Consider the following 19,037-nt stretch of genomic DNA (forward strand, 5'->3'; position numbering starts at 1 on the left):
ACTGAGGCCAGGGATAAAATAGTGCGTGCCTGCCCCACGCATTGCTCTGGGGAGAGTGTCCTTAGCTTTTGTCTGCTTCTCCGAGGGGTCCACAACCCCAGAAGTCAAGACCCTTACGTTCAGAGCCCCTGCATGGAGCCCACACATCCTTCACGGGCTCCCACCCACCTCGCCTCTCTGAGTTGCATTCAGCAGGTGGCTTTGCAGTGGTGCATCTCCCATGCCCTTTGAGGAAAGGAACTCGCACAGGTGCCTCCTCGCTCCTGGCACCTGACCCAGGGGTCATTTGCGAAAGAGGGTCTGAATGGGGTTCCTTCCCTCATCCTCCCTGTGCCTCCTTGTCAGCCTCCTTTGCTGCCCTCTCTGCCCACCCTTTGAGCACTGGTGCCCCAGATTCAGCCTCATGCCACCACTCTCCCTGGACTGCCTCCTCTGCTCCCATGCCTTCAACTCAACTTTAGTGAAGGTGACACCAGCCGCTCTGACGTGCAAACCCAAGGTTTCAGTGGCCTAACGCGATAGAAGTATCTTTTGTCGCAAAAAATCCAAATGGTACCACGTTCCACAGTCATCAAGGGATCAGCCCGGCCCTCTTTAACACGTGGCTCCCACCGCGGCATCAGCATCCACATTCAGCCAGTGGCCTGGAGAGGACACGGAAAAGTGTGGAAGGTTTCGTGGGTTTTTATGATAGACACGTGCCTCACTCACACCCACCTTCCACTGCCCAGAACTCTGCCTCTCTCAGTCCACTAGGCTGCTCTACCAAAATACCAGTTACACAGAGCCGACATTTATTCTCACATTTCTGGAGGCTGGCAAGGCCAAGATCAAAGCGCCAGCAGATTCCGTGTCTGCTGGGCCCTGTGTCCTGGCACACAGATGGCTCTTCTCGCTGTGTCCTCCCATGGCAGAAGCGCAGGCAGTGCTCGGGGGCCTCTTCTATAAGGGCACTCACGCCACCGTATGGGCCCCACCTGAGTACTGACCACCATCATGCTGAGGGTGAGAATCTCAGCATATGAACTGGGCAGGACACAAACAGTCCCTGGCACTACCCGCGGCCACAGCTAACTCCAGGAAGGTGGGAGACGGGGTCTAGGCGCGTACCTGGTGGAGAGGGGTTAGGCTGGGTGAGCAGCCCGTGAGTCCTGCCACAGCAGCCTGCCTGCCCCTTGAGGGCCATTTCACTCTTCCTCTCACGTGTGAACACGCTCTCCCCTCCCCACAGAGACCGTCTCCTGGGACCTCCGCACCTTCGGGACCTTCAGCAGGTGCATGGTTTTCTCTCCGGGTCCTGTGCTATTCCGTGGTCGGGAAACAAATGACATAAAAAAACAAGTGATCCATGTCCTTCCCTCTCCCCACCTCCAACACACACACACACACACGATACTTAATGGTACAGGGTAACCACAATACGACATCCCAATCAGGAGAAGAAACGAAGGTGCAGAGCAGGGCTTGGCCATTTCTGTAAACAAAGTTTTATTGGAACATAGTCAGACCCATTTGTTGACATTCTTGCTAATGGCTATTTCCATGCCACAATTGGCAGAGCTGATTAATTGCAGTAGAGATTGTATCACTTACAAAGCCTAAAATAGTTACGATCTGGCCCTTCACAGAAAAAGCCTGCCAACACCTGTGGGGCAGGGGTGGAGGGGGGCAATTGTTGGGCTGAACATGGATGGGCCAGGCCTGGAAGGGGCATCACGATTTCACTCACATTCCACTGGCCAGACCTCGGCCACGTGGACCCTGGACAGGAAGGGAGGCTGGGAAGTGATTTCTCAGTGTGTCCCCAGAAGGCAAGGGAAAGAGGCAGAGTTATCATCTGGCCTGTCTCTGCCGCAAACCCTCCAGGCCCCGGGCACTCCTGACTCAGCATTCTTTCCTAAACCCCGTATTTCTAGCTGCGTGCCAGAATTCTTATACTTTATGGCCTCAAACTGAACTTGATCCTTCTCCTTCCCTCCAAATCTGTTTCTCCTTCTGGGTTTATAACTCAGCTAGTAGTTCATCATTCACTCAAGCACCCAAACTAGAAACCTCAGGATTGCCCACGACCTTCCCAATCCCTCTGCCCCAGAGCTACATGCATTTGAACTCCAGGAGCCTCCCAAACCATCCCCTCTTCTCGGTGCCTGCCAGGGCTCCTGTACTGGCCTCCTTAACTTGTCGCAGACACAAACCACCCCTGAAGCTTATGTACGGTCATCTGAATCAGGTCTTCAAAATTTAGTCTGCCTAAACCGCTGCCCTGTATGAACTGCTTGCTGTCCCCAGAGGACGCAGACACACGCCCTGAGATCACCCGTTTACGCAGTGGCAGAGCCAAGGTAGGACGTTTGGTTTAGGAGTCTTCAAAGCCGCATTGTTGCTCCGCTCCCCCAGTCTTGGCAGGATAAAGCTCCAGGAAGCACAAAGAAAATTCTTTGCATAGCAGAAACTCTCAAACCAGTACAAAGGGAGCAGCCGCCTTTCCACACTCTCAGAGAAGAATTTTGCCTGGGCCTGGGCAGATTTGCTCCGCGGGGATGCAGTCACGCCCTCTCCAGGTTCTCCGCCCCCTTGACTCCCATTTCTACCTCCCTGGTTCCCAGAGCTTGACAGCCAGGACATCCCCACCGAGGCAGCCTCCCTGACAAGAGCCTTCCCCTAGGACACAGCCCTTCCCAAAGAGCTCTGAGGATCATTAGAGGTCCGCCCCTTTTCCCTCCCCTCATGACACAGCAGCCACTTTGGGGAACAAAAAGAAGTCAAAGTAGGCTGGGGTCCTCCTGGGGAGTCTGGGTTTAGGCTTTGGGCTTCCCTGGGTGACCATTCTGCCCAACTGTGATGCCCCAGTCCTTCCCAGCCCTCTGCAGTTTCCTTGTAACATGCATCCTTTGTTAAAACAGTCTTATCTTTCACATGTGTTAGCTTAATTTACTGCCTGTCTCCCCCACCAGGAAGTAAGGCAGTACATCAGAGTGGTGACACTGTTTTCTCTGCTGTTTCCTCAGCACCTAGGAAAGTGTCTGGCTTATTCTTGGTACTCAGTAAATTTTTGCTAAGTGAATGAGTGAATGAATGAATGGATACATGGATTGGCCAGTGACATTCTGATAGCCTCTTGCTTTCCCCACATGATGGAAGAGGGGGTCCCCATGCCTCCACACCTCCCAGTTGCTCTGCCAGGTTCTAAAAACCCTTGTGTGGATAAAATTGTAATATTTCCAGAATATCTCGCCTGGCTTTAGTGTATCTGCACATCAACAGGCGTTCCTCAGGGGTGGAGAAAAGTTCATTTCCATATCAATGGGTAATTACCTAGGCAACCGAGGGCTTATCTGAACCTGAGAGGTGAGGGGGAGGGCTGGTTTGCTTCTGCTGGAGAAGGAAAGAGAGATGGCTCCAGACTGCAGTTTGTAAGCAATAAACCGATTTTAAACTTTATTTCTCCCTTTGACTGATCTCGATTTTAGAGGTATTTTGCCCTGGGATTTCCTCTCCCTGGAGTTACACCTTGCCTCCCACAGGACTCTCTGTGTTTAAAACTAAGCCCATGCTGGGCTCCCATCTAAGCAAATAACAACTCCACTTAACACTTGTTCAAACCAAAATGTCAATCATTCTTTATTCCTGCATCCCTTTCTTCCAATGCACCAGCAAATCCTGTTGGGCCCACCTTCCACATATATCCTGACTCTGACCACCTCCCGTGGTACCTATCCTCCCACCACCTCTGTCCTTGGCTGCAACACCCTCCTAATGTTAGGCAGGAAGACAGATATGAGCAGGAGAGGGAAAGAGAATAAGGTCAGTAAAGCCCACTGGAAGGATTCAAAGTTAACCAGTTAAAACTAGAAAGCCAGAACAGACTCAGAGTTAGAGTTCATCAGTTAAAGCTCAAAAGGTCAGGAGCAATTTGGCCTTGAATATTTGAATATTCCCCAGAAAGGAAAAGTATTTGTGCACAGCCCACGTCTTCATTGTGTCAATTAGATCATGCCACTGTCAGATTTCCTCTAGCCTGCTGAAAGGCCCAGCTATAAACAGCACAATAAAGACAGGGAGATTCCATCTTAAAGCTAAAATGGCCTTTTAAAAAACACAAGAAGTTAAGAAGATTCTTAACTTACTCTTTAGCAAACAGACAATACTCAGCCCACCTGGGAGGAAGGGCAGGCAGTCTTGATTGATATGCTCCCAGACCAGGAAGCTGCTATCCTGGGAGGGAACCTGAGCAGTAAATTTCTTGTGTTAAACTAATTTTGCAGAACTACCTGGAAGACTGATAAGAAGAGACTTAATGTCTCATCAAAGATAAACATCTTGAGACCACTTAACACATCCACAAGCCTAGCCCTTTGTTGCATACAGAAAAAAAAAACCTTAAAAAGGGGAACCCCCAACCTTTCAGTGTGCACCTCTCTCTGGGGATGGCTGCACTTTTAAGTGCGTAACTTAGACTTTTTCCCAACTTTTCAGTGCTCCTCTCTCCAAGGTCGCCCGTACTTTCTAAGTGCGTAGACTTTCTTTCAATAAAACTTGAATCTTTTAAGGCACCTCTCCTCCCTGAGGTCACCTGCTGCACTTTTTCTCTTTAAGTAACTTTAAATAAAACTTATACTCTGCTTCACTACTGTGTCTCTGCCCTTCAATTCTTCGTTGCGGCAGGGACAAGAACCGAGGAAAATACACAGTGCTCCCCCCAACACTAACAGAGCCCCCCGCTTGCCTTATGGGGTGGCCTTTTAGAAGAAAGTCAGCTGGTCTCCCCCCTCTGCTTGCCACCCTCTGAAGCTCCCCTCACACCTGCAGTAGAATCCAGATGCCCACCAGACCGGCAACGCCCCCACGGCTGGCCCTGGTTACCTCCATAATCTCACTGTCTTCTCCCTGCTTTGCCCACTCAGCTCCAGCTGCCTGGGCTTCGCGCGGTTCCACAAGCACACCAAGCACACCCTGCCCCAGAGCCTTCGTACCTGCTGTGCCCCGACCTGGAACCTTCTTCTCCACATATCCATATGGCTCACTCTCTCTCTTCATTAGGTCTCAGCTCAAACACTTCATGAGCAGGTTTCTCTGCCCACGCCGTCTAACGGTCTTTCCTGGCTCCTTGCATCCTCACAGCACCTCCCACACTCCAGAGCACACTTCAGTGCTTTGTTTCTCTGCTTACTGTGTGATCACCTCTAAAATGTAAGCTCCCAGAAGGCAGGGACTTTGTCACTTATGTGCCGTGCCGCTGTGTCCCCAGTTGTGAATGTTTGGTAAATGTTTGTTGGGTGAAAACAAAATGGTGACTGAAGGAGAGACACGTGAAGGAGGTAGGTCCCGGCACTGCCAGAGGCAGGTGGGATTCAGAGCTCAGGGGAAGGGGTCTTGGTCAAGTAGCCCAGGGCCCCAGGCCTGCGCGCCTCCTGCCTCCTCACCACATGCCCTCTGCCTCTGGGCTCAGCAGGGCGACTGGTTTTGCCAGCAGGATGTTAGCAGAGGAGCCCCAGCTAAGGGCTGTGCCTTCCTTCTGCTCTTGGCCTCTGCCTCTGTAAGAGAACATGCCCCGGCAAGCCCGCTGGATGAGGAGAGACCCACGGATGTGTGGGGGAGAACATTCAGGGCCGAGGGAGGGAACAGCCGGTGCAAAGGCCCGAAGGCAGGAGCTGGCCTGGTGTGCTTGAGCAAGAGCAAAGGGCCGGCGTGGCTGCAGCCCAGTGAGGGAGGCAGCAGTCTCAGGGAGGAGCCAGGGGCAGCTACAGAGGGCTTTGTAGATCATCGTAAAACCTGGGCTTCTCCTCTGAGTGCAATGAGAAGCTGAGGCAGATGTGGTCTGGCTTCCATACTAACAGGATCACCTCAGTGCTGGTCTGGAATAGATACACGGGTAGGGCAGAAGGCGGCCAGGGGGCCGGGGGATGTTGTACTCATGACACTGGGGTGGCCACCCTGGAGGTGGTGAGAAGAGGTTGGATTCTATCGTGCTGTTTCAAACTCAGAGAATTTGTGGGTGTCCTGGAGGTGGGGGTGAGCTGATGAGAGGAGGTGAGGCACTCTGAGCTGAAGACAGCACAGAGATCCAGCCTGACAGCAAGGTCCAGCCCAGAGGTCGAGGCTCTCTCCCTTCCAGCTGCATTGGACCTTTTTTTCATTCCTCAGACACATTTAATTCTTTCCTGCCTCAGGCCCTTGGCACTTGCTTTTACCTCCCTCTCCTTCCTCTTTGCCTGGTAAGTCCTTGCCAGCAGGGTCACAGCTTAAAAGCACTTCAGAGACCTTCTCGGGACATCTTTTGTCTCCTGTTATTCTTTCTCCTGCTAGCCTGTTCTTTCCCTTTCCAGTGCTCATTGTAACAATGTACAGAACCCTGTGTTTACTGCTTGGTGGTTGTCTCCACTGGATCACAGACAGCAGGGCCCCTTCCTAGCGAAGCTCCAGAGAAGGACTACCTAGATTCATCTCTGTTTTTCCCATTTAAACCCATATGAGTTTGGGAAAGCTCCTAAACCATCCGGCCTCAGTTTCCTCCTTGGAAAAATGGTGATAACTTCAAGGGCAAGACCCTCTGAAGTCATTGACATAAAGCGCTAAGTGCCTGGATATTGTTCAGTAAGTGTTAGCTATTACTTCAGCCGTGGAAAGATGACTGATACAGGAATTATCTAGAATCCCTGAGTCTGTTGACATGACTGAACTACGTTTGGCGAGCTCTCCGAGTGGCAAAAAACAAGCAGCAATCCAGGTATCTGCTTGACTAAGGCAGGTCTGAGGCTGCCTCTTGGCAAACGCACATTGGGGGTAAGAAGAGAGATGTGCGGCATTTGTTGTTTTTGGTTGCTTAGCATCTAAACAGGGGGTGGGGTGGGGCAAATCCCTAGAGGGGTGGGAGGCTGGGTTTGCCTACGGAAGCCCAGTGGGGCCAGACTCCTCTCCCAGATCCCTACAGAGTGAGCTTGGGCACTCAACCCGGGTCTCATCCTGCCTAGGCCTTTGACACTGGCTGAAGGGCACAGAGAAGCTGGAACCATGAGATGGCACTCCTCTGGTGTCAGGAGCCCAGCAGCCAGTCCAAAGGGGGCAGTGCTAGCCATGATGTTGGCAGACCCGTCCTCACCAGTCCCTCCTGGTAGTTCTGCCTCCCGGCCTTCTGGGTTCCTGCCCCAGTGATGAGCCTTACCCTGTGAATCTATGAGCCACCCAACATCCTTCCAGAAAATTCCTTTTGGACTGTACTTAACTGGAGTTGTTCTCAGTTGTTTGCAACCAGGAACTCTGACTTGTCTACCCTCCCAAAAGGGGCTGAGCACCGACCACAGAAAACCTCTGCCGTCACTGTTGGCTCCACCCTATGCTTAACCGGGAGCACAAAACTTCCCTGGGGTGCCAGAGCCATGAGTCAGTCTGTACTCAGAGCACCCAGAAAACAGACTGAAAGGTGTGGCAGGCAGATAGTTGGAAATGTCAACCAGGCTTCTTTCCTAGTACGTCATACCACCCTGCCCATGCAGAGGGAAGCAAGGGTGTCCCCGGGGCAGGGCTGTCCCAGAAGAAATGGAGAGAAGCAAAAGGTAGGTCTTGAATATTCAGTTCCAAGCTGAGGTCCTTGCCTCCATAAAAATATTAACATGCAAGAGCATTTTCTACCCTCTGTTCCATCTCATTCTCTGGGCTGGGGTGGGGGCACCACAGGATTTGGGGAGGCAAGGGACCTGTTTCCTGGGGAAGGCTGTGGAGGCACCACTTCTCAGAACACCTTCACGTATTTCCATGTAGTAGATGCTGTGGCGGCTTGTCTGGGCAGAGAGGGCCTGAGGCAGCCCCCTCCCCCAAGTTTCCCACAGAAGTAGCTGAGGGAGGGTTCTGGAGCCAGAAAAGGCTGAAGGTCTGGATGATACGAGGACAAAGGAGGAGGATGCACTATAGGCCGTCCCGGTGAATGCTGGCAGGCATGGGCAACAGAGGGCTGGACGCCTGCATGGACAGACACCAGCAGATGATGGCTAGGGGGGCCGGGGACCATCTTCACAGATGCCAGCAGAGAAAACGAGAGTGGCCAAGGTCAGAAGTCCTCTCTTACTGACAGCACTAGCTGCAGCCCCAGGGAGAAAGTAGGGGAAAAACAGAACTGACTGAGGAAACCCTTAGTTCTTTAGGAAAATGTTTCCACCCCATGCAGCATGCAAATTGAGATGGAAATTAAAGTCAGGTATGGAAAATTTAAATGCTCACACATCTGACTTTGTGGCCTGTGAACTTTGTACTTGCTGCAAAGGTATCCCACCCCAAGGAAGCCGGTCACCTTTACTGCCCAAGAGAACACAGGGTAAACAGTTCCTGCGGCCTAGAGGGGACCCTATGGGACATTAGCAGGACATTGAAGCTGGAGTAAAGCCTTGCTTTCATTAGGCACCTAAAGTGTGGTTAGCACAGTGCTCAATACCGTATCTATTATTTCTGGGTGAGGTGGGAAATTGTTCCCATTCTACAGGTGAGAAACTGTGGTACAGAGGTATTGAATGGGAGCGCCAGGATGCATGGGGCTGATTTCCCACAGGACAGGAAGTCTCAGCGGCTGCAGATGGGTACGCAGGAATACTGTTCTGGAGCTTTAAACCCGAAGGCGGTGTTGGGAGAGATGGGAGCCCTGGGAGGGAGGAGACGAACTAAAGTGCAGGTTCCTAGAGGGAACTCAGGCTGGAGCGAGGCGACCCCTAGTGGGCCCGCGGAGAACGGTAGCTCCGTGGCTCTGCCCTGCTCCACCATGGCCCTGAATGAAAGTAGGGGGAAGGGAAAGGGCGGGCAAGGCTCAAAGGCGGTACTGAGACAGGTCGCGTGTTGTGTGCGGTCTGGACTCAGGAGCTCAACCCTGTGACAGCGGTGGCTACTCCAGAGAGGCCCAGTCAGAGAGGACGCTGAAGAGACAGCTCAAAACAATGGCATCCACTTGAAAATCGGACACAGACACACGGGCACATGCAAGCCGGAAGAAAATGAGGTCATTACTGAAGCTCAAAGTTGAATTCAAGTCAGAAAGAATTATGTAGGACAAAGCAGATCTCTTTATAATGCTGAGAGGGACAAAACCCCAGGAGATAAAATGTGCATCAAATAACATAACATAAAAAAAACTTGTCCAACAAGAAGTGAAAAGACAACCCACAAAATGGGAGAAAACATTTGCAAATCATATATCTGATAAAGGACCTGTATCAGAATATGTGAAAAATTTCTTACAACTCAACAATAAAGATAAACAACCCAATTTAAAAATGGGCAAAGATTTAAAGAGATGTTTCTCCAAAAAAATATATGAGTATCATTAGGGAAATGCAAAACCACAACGAGGTACCACTTCACACTCAGGAAGATGGCTGACATCAAAAATACAGGTAACAACAAGAATGGGTGAGGATGTAGAGAAATTGGAACCCTTTTTACGTTGTTAGTAAGACTGCAAAATGGTGCAGCCACTTTGGAGAACAGTTTGGCAGTTCCTCAAAATGTTAAACAAATAGTTCTCCTAGGACCTAGCAATTCCACTCCTCTACATATATATTCAAGAGAAACAAAAAACATATGTTCACACAAAATCTTGTACAAGAATGTTCACAGCAGCCTAATTAGTAATAGCCAAAAAGCAGAAATGTAAATGTCCATCAACTGAAGAGTGGATAAATAAAATGTGGCATGGCCTATCTATGCAATGGAATATTATACAGCAATCTGTTACTGGCATCTGGTGGATGAAGGCCAGAGATGCTGCTCCACGTCCTACACAACACAGATGGCCCCCCAACAAGGAACGATCCAGCCCTAAATATCAATAGTGCCAAGGGTGGGAAATCTTGGTATAATGAAACATAAATACCGACGAGTTGTTCAAAAAGGAAATTACGAACCACATTTATACCATGACTCTGTATTTTTTCTAAATATATTTTGCTGGTGTACACATAGAAAAAAATGGAAAATTCATATTAAACTGCTTACTCACTGATAATTATTTTATTCATTCAATAAATGCTGGGCACTCCAGGGCTGCAGGCACCAGTCTGAAGTAGGTGCTGGGCGCACTTGAGTGAATAAGGCAGAAGAGACCCCTGTCTTCATGGGGATTCCTGGGAGGTGCCCAAGGAAACTGAATTTTCTATCTTCCAGTCTTTTGAGGTTTTGACTTTTTTTTTTAACCTGGAGCCTTATATTACTTTGTAAATAAAGTGACAAATACCATAAAAACCAACAGCACACAGATACAGATGCGAAGAAATGAGTCAGGCAGGGAGTGTCTCATAGTTCAAAGCAGCAGGTGACCAGGCCAGGGGCAGGACCCAGCCCAAGCTCTTCCCAGCACCCGTCTGCTGGACTCCCAGGAGGGAGGGAGGCACCAGGATGTCACTGAAGCAGTATCCAGACGCCAAGCCCCCTAAGATGGCACCAAGTTTGTTTACTTGATTAAAATACATGATGTAGTGACAATCCCGCCACCCCAACCAGTTATGTTCTTGGATGAACCATCATTCCCTTCATCCTATCCTCAATTCAAATCTCCATGTTGTGCAACCACCCGGGGGCCCTGCTCTCTCCTACCCGCCCTAGTAGTTCAAACACTGTAAGGTGGTTCATAACCAGCATGTAGTCTAAAATAAAGTTATCCTTTCTAAGGGAAACTTCCTGACGATTCCAATACCAAAGAAAGAATTTACAAGACAACAATAGTGCCTCCTTCCAAGAAGAAAACAAAACAGCCATAGGAAGGTGGGGCTACCTGGTGAAGTGTCTTTGGTAAACAGACCTGTCCTGAAGTAACAGAGGCTCCCGTCCTCTCCTGCCCCCTAGTGGTCACCCAAGGCCTACATCTGAATTGGCTTTTCTAAGGCCACGAGGATTCCATCAAGCCATGACCATATACAACTGACATAGAACTCTTAATTCATGGAATTACCGGTTTTTATTTAGAGTTGTTATTTATATTATCATATTAGTACTTTTGCATATTCTATCTTCGCATTGTCCCTACGAGTAGAATAGATAGAATCATTATTATAGTCCACTGTATAGATGAAGAAACTGAGGCTGAGAGAGAAATTAAGTGAATTTCCTGTGGCCCCACCCGCACAAGTAACAGAGTAGGGCTCCTCCCTCCTACTCCCTCCATGGCCCTCCCTTCCCAGAGCTGCTATCTGTTCTATAGAGACCAGGTGACTTTTTAGCTGTGTCTCTAATCCTAAAAGCCAGGATAGCTTTTCTTTATTAATGCAACAGGTACTTCTGAGGGTCCGCCAAGGGCCAAAGGGCTATGTAGTGGGTCACAGTCTTATCTCCCAGGAAGAAGAGGTCCCTGGGCCAAGCAGCCCGGGTATTTTTGCCTATCTCTGCCTTGTTCATCACAGAAAAGGGGAAGTGAGTCTTCATCGCAGCCTCAGGTCTGTTCGGGCCCAGTGGGTGGTTCAACACGCTAGGCCTTCTGGGGGTGTCCCAGGAGCTCCCAGCTATCTTCTCCACACCACGCAGGTGTGTGTAGGAGGGGCTGTGAGGCTGCCTTCCAGAGACCACTTACCTCAATCCCTTCCCTCAGCCATTAAAAACATATTTTTTTTTCTTTTTGTCAAAATAGTATGTGGAAATCGTTTTTGAAAAAATAAAATAGAATAAAACAGCTTACAGTAAAAGATCCCCAAGCTTAGAGAACCAGAAATTTTTATAATGGGCAGTAGGCCTGCTTGACTTTTGCCCCAGAGGGCATTGTCTTGATTATACTAGACAGTAAAGAAACCTGCCCTTTGCTCTAGAGAGAGATGCTGTCTCTAACTTCCAAGGCTGTTCACTATCCAGACATCCTTGGAGAAGCCCAGACAAAGCCAGCTGATGCCTATGCTCCACTAACTGCCCGCAAGAGACCCATAAAGAACTCTTTACCAGAAATTAAATGATAAAGTTAAAACAATAAGAATTCAAATGTGGCAGGATATAAAGCTCTCATACTGTGGGCTACTATCCACCTGCCCTCATCAACCACAGGGCCAGGTACCAGACACTAGAGGCAGCCCCTATGCCCCAGAGCCCAGTGAAACATTCATTCAGATTAGCCAGTCCTACGCTGCTTAGCCATTCTTCCCGTGAAGCAAAGGGTCTTGTCTACATTTCCCCCTCCTTCCCTCTGCCTCTGGATTGACCCTGGTGCTGCTCTGTGTGACATGCCTTGCACCCTCCTCTTGGGAACTGTAACAAACTGTCTTTTCAATGTCAGTTGTCTCCTGATCTGTCAGCCTCACTATACCTCAATAATAATAAAACCTATATTTCAACATTCTGTCTTTTGCTATCTGGCAAAAATGGCAAACCCTGACAACATTCAGTTGGTGAAGCTGTGGGGAAACAGGTGCTCTCAAGACGTGATGCTGGGAATGCACCGTGGTTAAACATTTATGGGGGGAAATTTGGTAACATCTATCAAAACTACCTATGCAGTTACTTTTTTGACCCACCAGTCTTCTAGGAATTTATCCACAATACATACCTCTAACAACAGGTATATATAGGTTCAAAAAAAAATACATAGGCACAAGATTACCAACTGGAGCATTATTTGCAATTGCAAAATAATGGAAATATACTGAATACATACTCACAGGCAATCTGTTGAATAAACTACAGAATACCCACACGAGGGTTTGGGTGGGGAGAGTAAGACCTCTATGAACTGATATGGAATGATTTCTGGGGTATATTGTTTTAGTGGGGGGCAAAAAAGCAGAGTAGAAAAAGGATATATGAAGTACCTTTTTTCTTACTTTTCTGTAAGACAGGAATAACAAGAAAATACATATCTGTTTAAGAAACCTAGAAAGGATAACTCGGAAACTAAGGTCAGTTTCCTCCAGGAAACAGATGAGAACATAACGGGAGGGATCAAAGTGTTGAATGGTGCTTCTCTAAATTGTTGTATAGTCTTGAACCACGTTAATGTTTTCATGTAACTATATAATGTTTTTATATACTTATATAAAATTATCATCAAGGACTGGGAAGAACCCTAAAATGCAAACACAAGCAATGAACCTATTTCAAATGGGCAATACAGGAACTACCTTCTGTGTATTGTAGGGCTGAGAAAATGAGTAAATACAGTGATGGTGTTAGGAATCAGATTTCCCACTGCTGGAGAACAGAGTTACAAATGTGGGCCTGAAGAAACTTAGGGAGAGCCCTGTGGTTTTGGAATAGAATTGGAACTGTCAGTATGAGCTTGTGGTCTTAAATACATACAAACACAGAAACAGATATAAATGTGCGTGTGTGCGTGTGTGTGTGTGTTTCCTAATTCTGCCCACTGAAAGGGCCTAGAGGCATTCTTCTGGACAGCCCCATAGGAATGAGTGCACCTGTTCCCCACTAAAAGGAACCCAGCTCCTTGGAGAAATGACTAATTCCAGGGCTGGGGCAGAGATAGTGCACAAGTTAGCCCAGAACATCTGGAAGTGTCAGGAAGTAAAAAAATGCTTGTAAAATGATGGAGCTATGTCACAGGATATGGGAAACAGCTGTAAGCAGATACTGTATAAAGTTGGGATAATTTGAGCATCAATTTAAAAAATGATAACAAATTATAACCCACTAAATAAACATAAATCCATGAGTCCAGGCTGACAATAAGTGAATGAATGAGAAGGAAATCTCCCTCTCACAATAGAATATGAAATAATGTAGAAAGAATAATGGAACTAGAGATTCACCACTGTTTTTGCAATCATTACAGTAACAACTGATTCAAGCCAAAATCTTCAGTGGATTCTAAAAACTAAAGCGTGAAGATGTGAAGATCAGGATATCTGCATGGCTTCACTGTAACTCCCCTGTAAGTGACATGTTAATTACACAGAGAAGACGACAAACTTTGCAGTGGGAAAACCTGGCAGCTCCTTGAAGTGATTGAAGTTACCATCCCCTAAAATGGGACAAACTGACATGTGCCTCCTGATGCAAGGCACACAATAGCACTTTTGTGGCTTCCCTACCAACATGGGTAATCGGAATCTAACCATGAGGAAACATCAGACAAAGCCAACTGAGGGACAAATGGTGAAATTACCAAGACTCTTCAAAAACGGCCATGTCATGGACAACAGAGAAAGGCTGAAGACATGGAGATTAAATGCAATGCGTCATCCTGAATTGAATCCTGGACCAGAGGGAAAAAGCTAAAAAGGATATTGTAGAGAAAATGAAAGTTCCTATGACCAGGATTCTCACCTGACCCAGGTCCACTTGCTTACTACACACGTGGGCAATACATTGTTATTGACTCTATAAAGAGCTCTGCCCAGTGCTCTGGGCCGCAAGGTGGCAGGAGAGCAGAGGCTGGAGTGGTGGCAGCGCCAAGGACAGAGACTGAGGCAGGCTGTGGGGGCAGAGAGGCCCGGAGGCAGAGCCCAGCTTGCCGCTTGCAGACTTGCTGAGGTGGACTTGGCTCTGCATCCTGCCACCATGGGAATAAAGTTGGGTATAAACCCTTTCACCTCAAAAATGCTCCATTGTTATTTTTTGGTCTCACCAAATGAAGAGTGAACTTGCCCAGGGCTGAAACCCATTGGCAAGACAGCTATGTCGGGTAAATTGATAAAATTTGAGTATCAATGGTGGTTTAGCTAATTGCATTACACCAATGTTAGATTTCCTGATTTTGATCCTTGTATCTTGGATGTGTAAGAAAATATCCTTGATATTAGGAAATACAGCCTGAAGTCTTTAGAGATACAGGAGCATGATGTTTACAACTTACACTCTAATGATTCCGTGGGGAAATGTGTATTTATTTAAGGCAAATGTGTCAAAATGTTAACCATTGTTCTTACAACTTTTGTTAAGTCTGAAACCATATAAAAATAAAAAAGCTACCCCCCACAACCACTAAAAAATTAATACATAAATAAAAAGGCACATGAAGTGCCCAACATAATGAATGAAGACCCACACTACGGTCTGTGTGGCTGCCTCCCCAACAAAACTTTTACTTTCTTCCTGGCTTAGGGTCCCTGATTTTGAGCACCATTAAACTTAAACTAGAGCATATATAGAATACTTTAATTTTTTAAATAAAAAAATAAGACCATCTCCAAAACATAGGGAAAAGTGAGTATTATTGAGTGGAATGTATGAATCAATGAATCAGTGAATGGACAGAGCAGTGAGTGAAGTGGAACGGATAGAGGATCCCCCTCAAAGTGCTGGGCCTATCGCCAGTCTCATTAAAATCAGGGGACCTTCAAAAATTCCAGGGCCCAGACTGCACTTAAGACCAAGTTGGGCTCTTCAGAGGGTAGGACCCAGGCAGCCAGTTTTGAAGGCTTCCTAGGTGATTCCAAAGCAGTTTGACAACCCTTCATCCCCAGCTCTGTGATGCCCTGTCCATTGGCCCTGTCTTCTGTCACTAGAGGATTAAAGTATGAGAGACCCCTAAACACACGGGTTCCTCTCCTTAGCCCACCTGAGGTAACTGCCCTGCCCAAGATTTTGTCCAGCCACTGCCCCCACCCTCGTGGAACCTCCAGCACCAGGCCCTGCCTCCTCCATTTTGATATTTGCCATGAAGGATCCAGTGTCATCATTGGGGCAGTCTCCCCGGGGACGGATGCAGGTCTTCCTACTTTCTGGTCACTCACTGCCACTGAAGGACAGGCTGGGAGGGAGAATTGTGGAGGGCAGAGAGCCTGTGGGATCTGAAACCACTTGCCTTTCCTCCGCATGATACAGTAGCTGCTAACCTTTTCCCAGGAGGGCTGACCCCCGAGCTGGGTCTGGCTGGGTGCCAGCAGCCTCCCATCCCAGGGGTGCCTTTCTTGGCTGTTAGCCTGCACTGAATCCCTGCAGACACAGCCTGAAGAGGAAGGACCCTTGAATTTCATTCTCTTCTTTGATTCACATCATCCTGTAGAAGAACGCAGCATTCTTGAGCCTTAGTTTGCCTACCTATAGGAACGGCAACCCCTGCCCGTGCCAGTGAGAAGAGCATGCTGTTTCACTGCAGACAGATGCACTGAGACTGTAGAAAGTGTTTTTTATTTGGTTTAGAGCTTGTGCATAAATACAAAAGGGGATGCTGATCTGAACTGACCGAGGGTGGGCCTCTCTGAGGGAGAAGTCGGCAGGTGAGTCCGAGACCTGTTTTTAACATGGTCCTCAAGGAGGATTTGGGAGGGTCCTGAGGAAGTGGGGTACAGGGATGACGCTGTGGCCCTCCCCAGCTCTGCTAGCAGGCTCGTCATGAGCCGAGCAATCAGACCAAGGATCCTACCAGGAGGAAGCAGGTATTGACAGGGGTGCTCACCACAGCCAGGAGTGGTTGTGCTTTCTCCACACCTTCTCCTCGGCTTCCTCCAACCTTGGGAGGCAGAGATTTTAATCCCATTTTCCCAATCAGAAAACTGAGGTTCAGACAGGTTAAATAACTTGTCCAAGGTACCACTGCCACTGAGTGGTAAAGGGAAAATTCAGACCCAAATCTGCCTGACTTCATAGGGTGTGCTTTCCGACCTCTGAGAGTCCGTCTTTCCACAGAGCCTTCAAATCGAACACATGAGGTGGAGAATGAAATGCTTTTAAACAAGGTGGGCCAGGCTAGGGGACATTACCATGCTGTTGGATGAGTGGTGGGTGAAGAAGGCATCGTCTGAGGTCAGGTATCAGAATCTCTGAGAGGCTGAGGCCCAGCCACTACAGGGCTGCCTGGGAGAGGGCCCTCAGCCCCCAGGGCCCAGCACACGGCTCCCCCAGTGGCCCGGAGAGGCAAAGACCAAGCTCTGTAGATCTCACTCTGCTGGGAGAGGGCTGAGCTGGGCAAGAGCACCCCACTTCTGGGGAGGCCTTTGGCAATGTGGAAAAAGCCTGTTTGAGCCCTAAGCAGGACAAGCTTCACGGGCTTGCAACCAAGGGCATTGTACAGGGCCCTGCATTCAGAAAAGGCCCGTGCTTGGGATAAAATTCCTGTGATAGCTGCTTGAAATTTTTAGTGTATTTTATTTTTGAGCTTGTTTTACAGTCAGATGGGGCAATGGAGCCTGTGCTGGGGATTGGGAGCTTGGAGTCTTGGCTCACATATGTGGCCCCACTCCCAGCCCATCGTCATCTCCACCTCCGCTGGAGTCCTTCATTCTTGTCCCTTCAGCAGAGACTCAAGGAAAAGAGTTGGAGTTGAAGCAGACAAGGCAAAGCATGTCCTGAGGGCAACTAGCAGACAAAGGGGGTACTGGCATGTTCAGGTAGGAAGGCTGCAATTCCTTGGGGTCACCCATCTGCCATGGGTTCGGGGTGTCTTTTTACTCCGCGGTCCACTAATGAGGTAGCTGGCCCATCATGCACTTGAGGCCACTTGATTACATCTCTCTGCTGCTAGCTTGTGAACTCCAGGACACAGACCACTTCTGGATTTTGTTTTCTTCACTTCCCCAGGCTTAGCAGTGTCTGGGGCAGAATAGCGGGGTGGATATTGTGAACACAAAAGAGGCCTGGCCCTGGAAAATGCCCTGTGACGTTCACTCCTTTCCCTTCCCTCTGGCTGAGAACATTTCTCATGAAGAACTCTTTCAGCTGTACAACTCCGCTAGACAGCTGGAGACGCAAAGCACAAAGTGCCGAAAATATTTAAGTAGAAACTTGAGTTAAGCACAGAGCTTATAAATATTTCTTTCCCAGATTGCATACAACTTAAAAATACTTTCTCAGCTCCTTTTCATGATTTGGGTGGTGATTAAGGAAAATTACTTTTCAAGCCTGAACATAATTACTGCCCTTTTCATGACTTGTTTTTTCCCCTTGAGGAGGTGGCGGAGGAGCGGTGGAGCAGGAAGTGGAGATGGGGCATTGTTGTCCCCGTTTAACTGACAGATCTGGCAGGGAGCCAAACCCTGTGGTGCTGCCAGTTTCTCAACTCTCCCCTTTTCTAATTTTCTCAGGGGAATATAAACAAGGTTCAAATCCATTTGCCAAATGGCCCAGGTGATAATGCCAAACTGATGATGCCTGGCTAAACGAGGACTGTTACACCACACTGCAATGCCCAACTCACCATTTGGTTTCCTCCACCTCTAGTCAATACTACTCCTTCTCGGGGCAGGAAGTTTTAAGATGCTAATGTCCCAAAAGATGGTAGTATCAGCAGATTTCTCAGGATCTATCACCTTTTATTCTGGAGCGGGGGCATGCAGTAAGAATTTGCACCGCTGCAAATAGCTTCTCAAGGATACAGAACCTCAAGGCTTACACATTTCCTTGAAGTTTTCTAAGTGACCAGGGTACAAACTCCTGTGTTGCCCAAGCATGATGTATTCACTGCATATTTGAACCCTAGCCTGGCTTCAAACTACCAAGCTTTCTGGTGGGCATAATGGCACACACATCCCAGACCTTGCCCAGCACTCCAAGAAAAGGCTCAGGTAACTTAGTTTACATATGCCATTGAAAGCTTCCTGTCCACTTTTTAGTTCTGATTGTTATCTATGCTGTAATGCCGAGGCTTTAAAAGATACATCTTCTTTTACAAATGAACTTGTGGATGATCTAGAACTGTTGTTTAAAAGTCAGAATACAGCACCCCAAAGAAAATGACTTAATTGAACTGAACAAGAGGTTAATTACCACCATCTACTAGAAGTGAGTTGCTGTGAACTGGGGATTCACACACAGCAAGTGAACATCAGTTTCCAAACTCACTGCTCAGAAAGGTAGGGTTTACAAGTTTCTATATGCAAACCGGGCTCTAAATATGTTAAACTATGTTCTGTGAAGCAGATCATTTAGCTTTTCCATTTATAATTTTTCAAGACACTGGAAATTCTGGCTGCAGAGTTGCCAAACATGGTAGGTAGGCAATTTCCAACCTGATACTTTAACGTATTTGCACAATTTATAAACCCTTGGAATTGTTTGAATTACAACTAATGCTCAAATTAACTCTGGGTTCAATATGCATGGCCACTCCAACCTCTGCAAAACTGACTGGTTATCAATAGGTAATGTGGTCGCCAGGACACCCTTATTTGCTTAGGAAGTTAGCCTTT

The 19,037-nt window shown here is 48.0% G+C and overlaps 1 long non-coding RNA gene across 2 annotated transcripts; it reads right to left on the reverse strand.

Annotated features, from left to right (window-relative positions):
* Positions 1 to 1,118: 1,118 nt before the first annotated feature.
* LOC118909422 (uncharacterized) lies at positions 1,119 to 5,174 on the reverse strand. Of its 2 annotated transcripts, none has more exons than XR_005023640.2 (3): positions 4,974 to 5,174; positions 1,397 to 1,474; positions 1,119 to 1,302 (listed from the first exon to the last, which is right to left on the reverse strand). It is a non-coding gene; the product is annotated as an uncharacterized LOC118909422 (long non-coding RNA). The 2 variants fall into 2 exon arrangements; XR_005023641.2 differs by lacking the exon at positions 4,974 to 5,174 and adding an exon at positions 2,350 to 3,227.
* Positions 5,175 to 19,037: the final 13,863 nt, after the last annotated feature.

Source organism: Manis pentadactyla, chromosome 4 (genome assembly GCF_030020395.1).
Source record: "Manis pentadactyla isolate mManPen7 chromosome 4, mManPen7.hap1, whole genome shotgun sequence".
Classification (NCBI taxonomy): Eukaryota; Metazoa; Chordata; class Mammalia; order Pholidota; family Manidae; genus Manis; species Manis pentadactyla.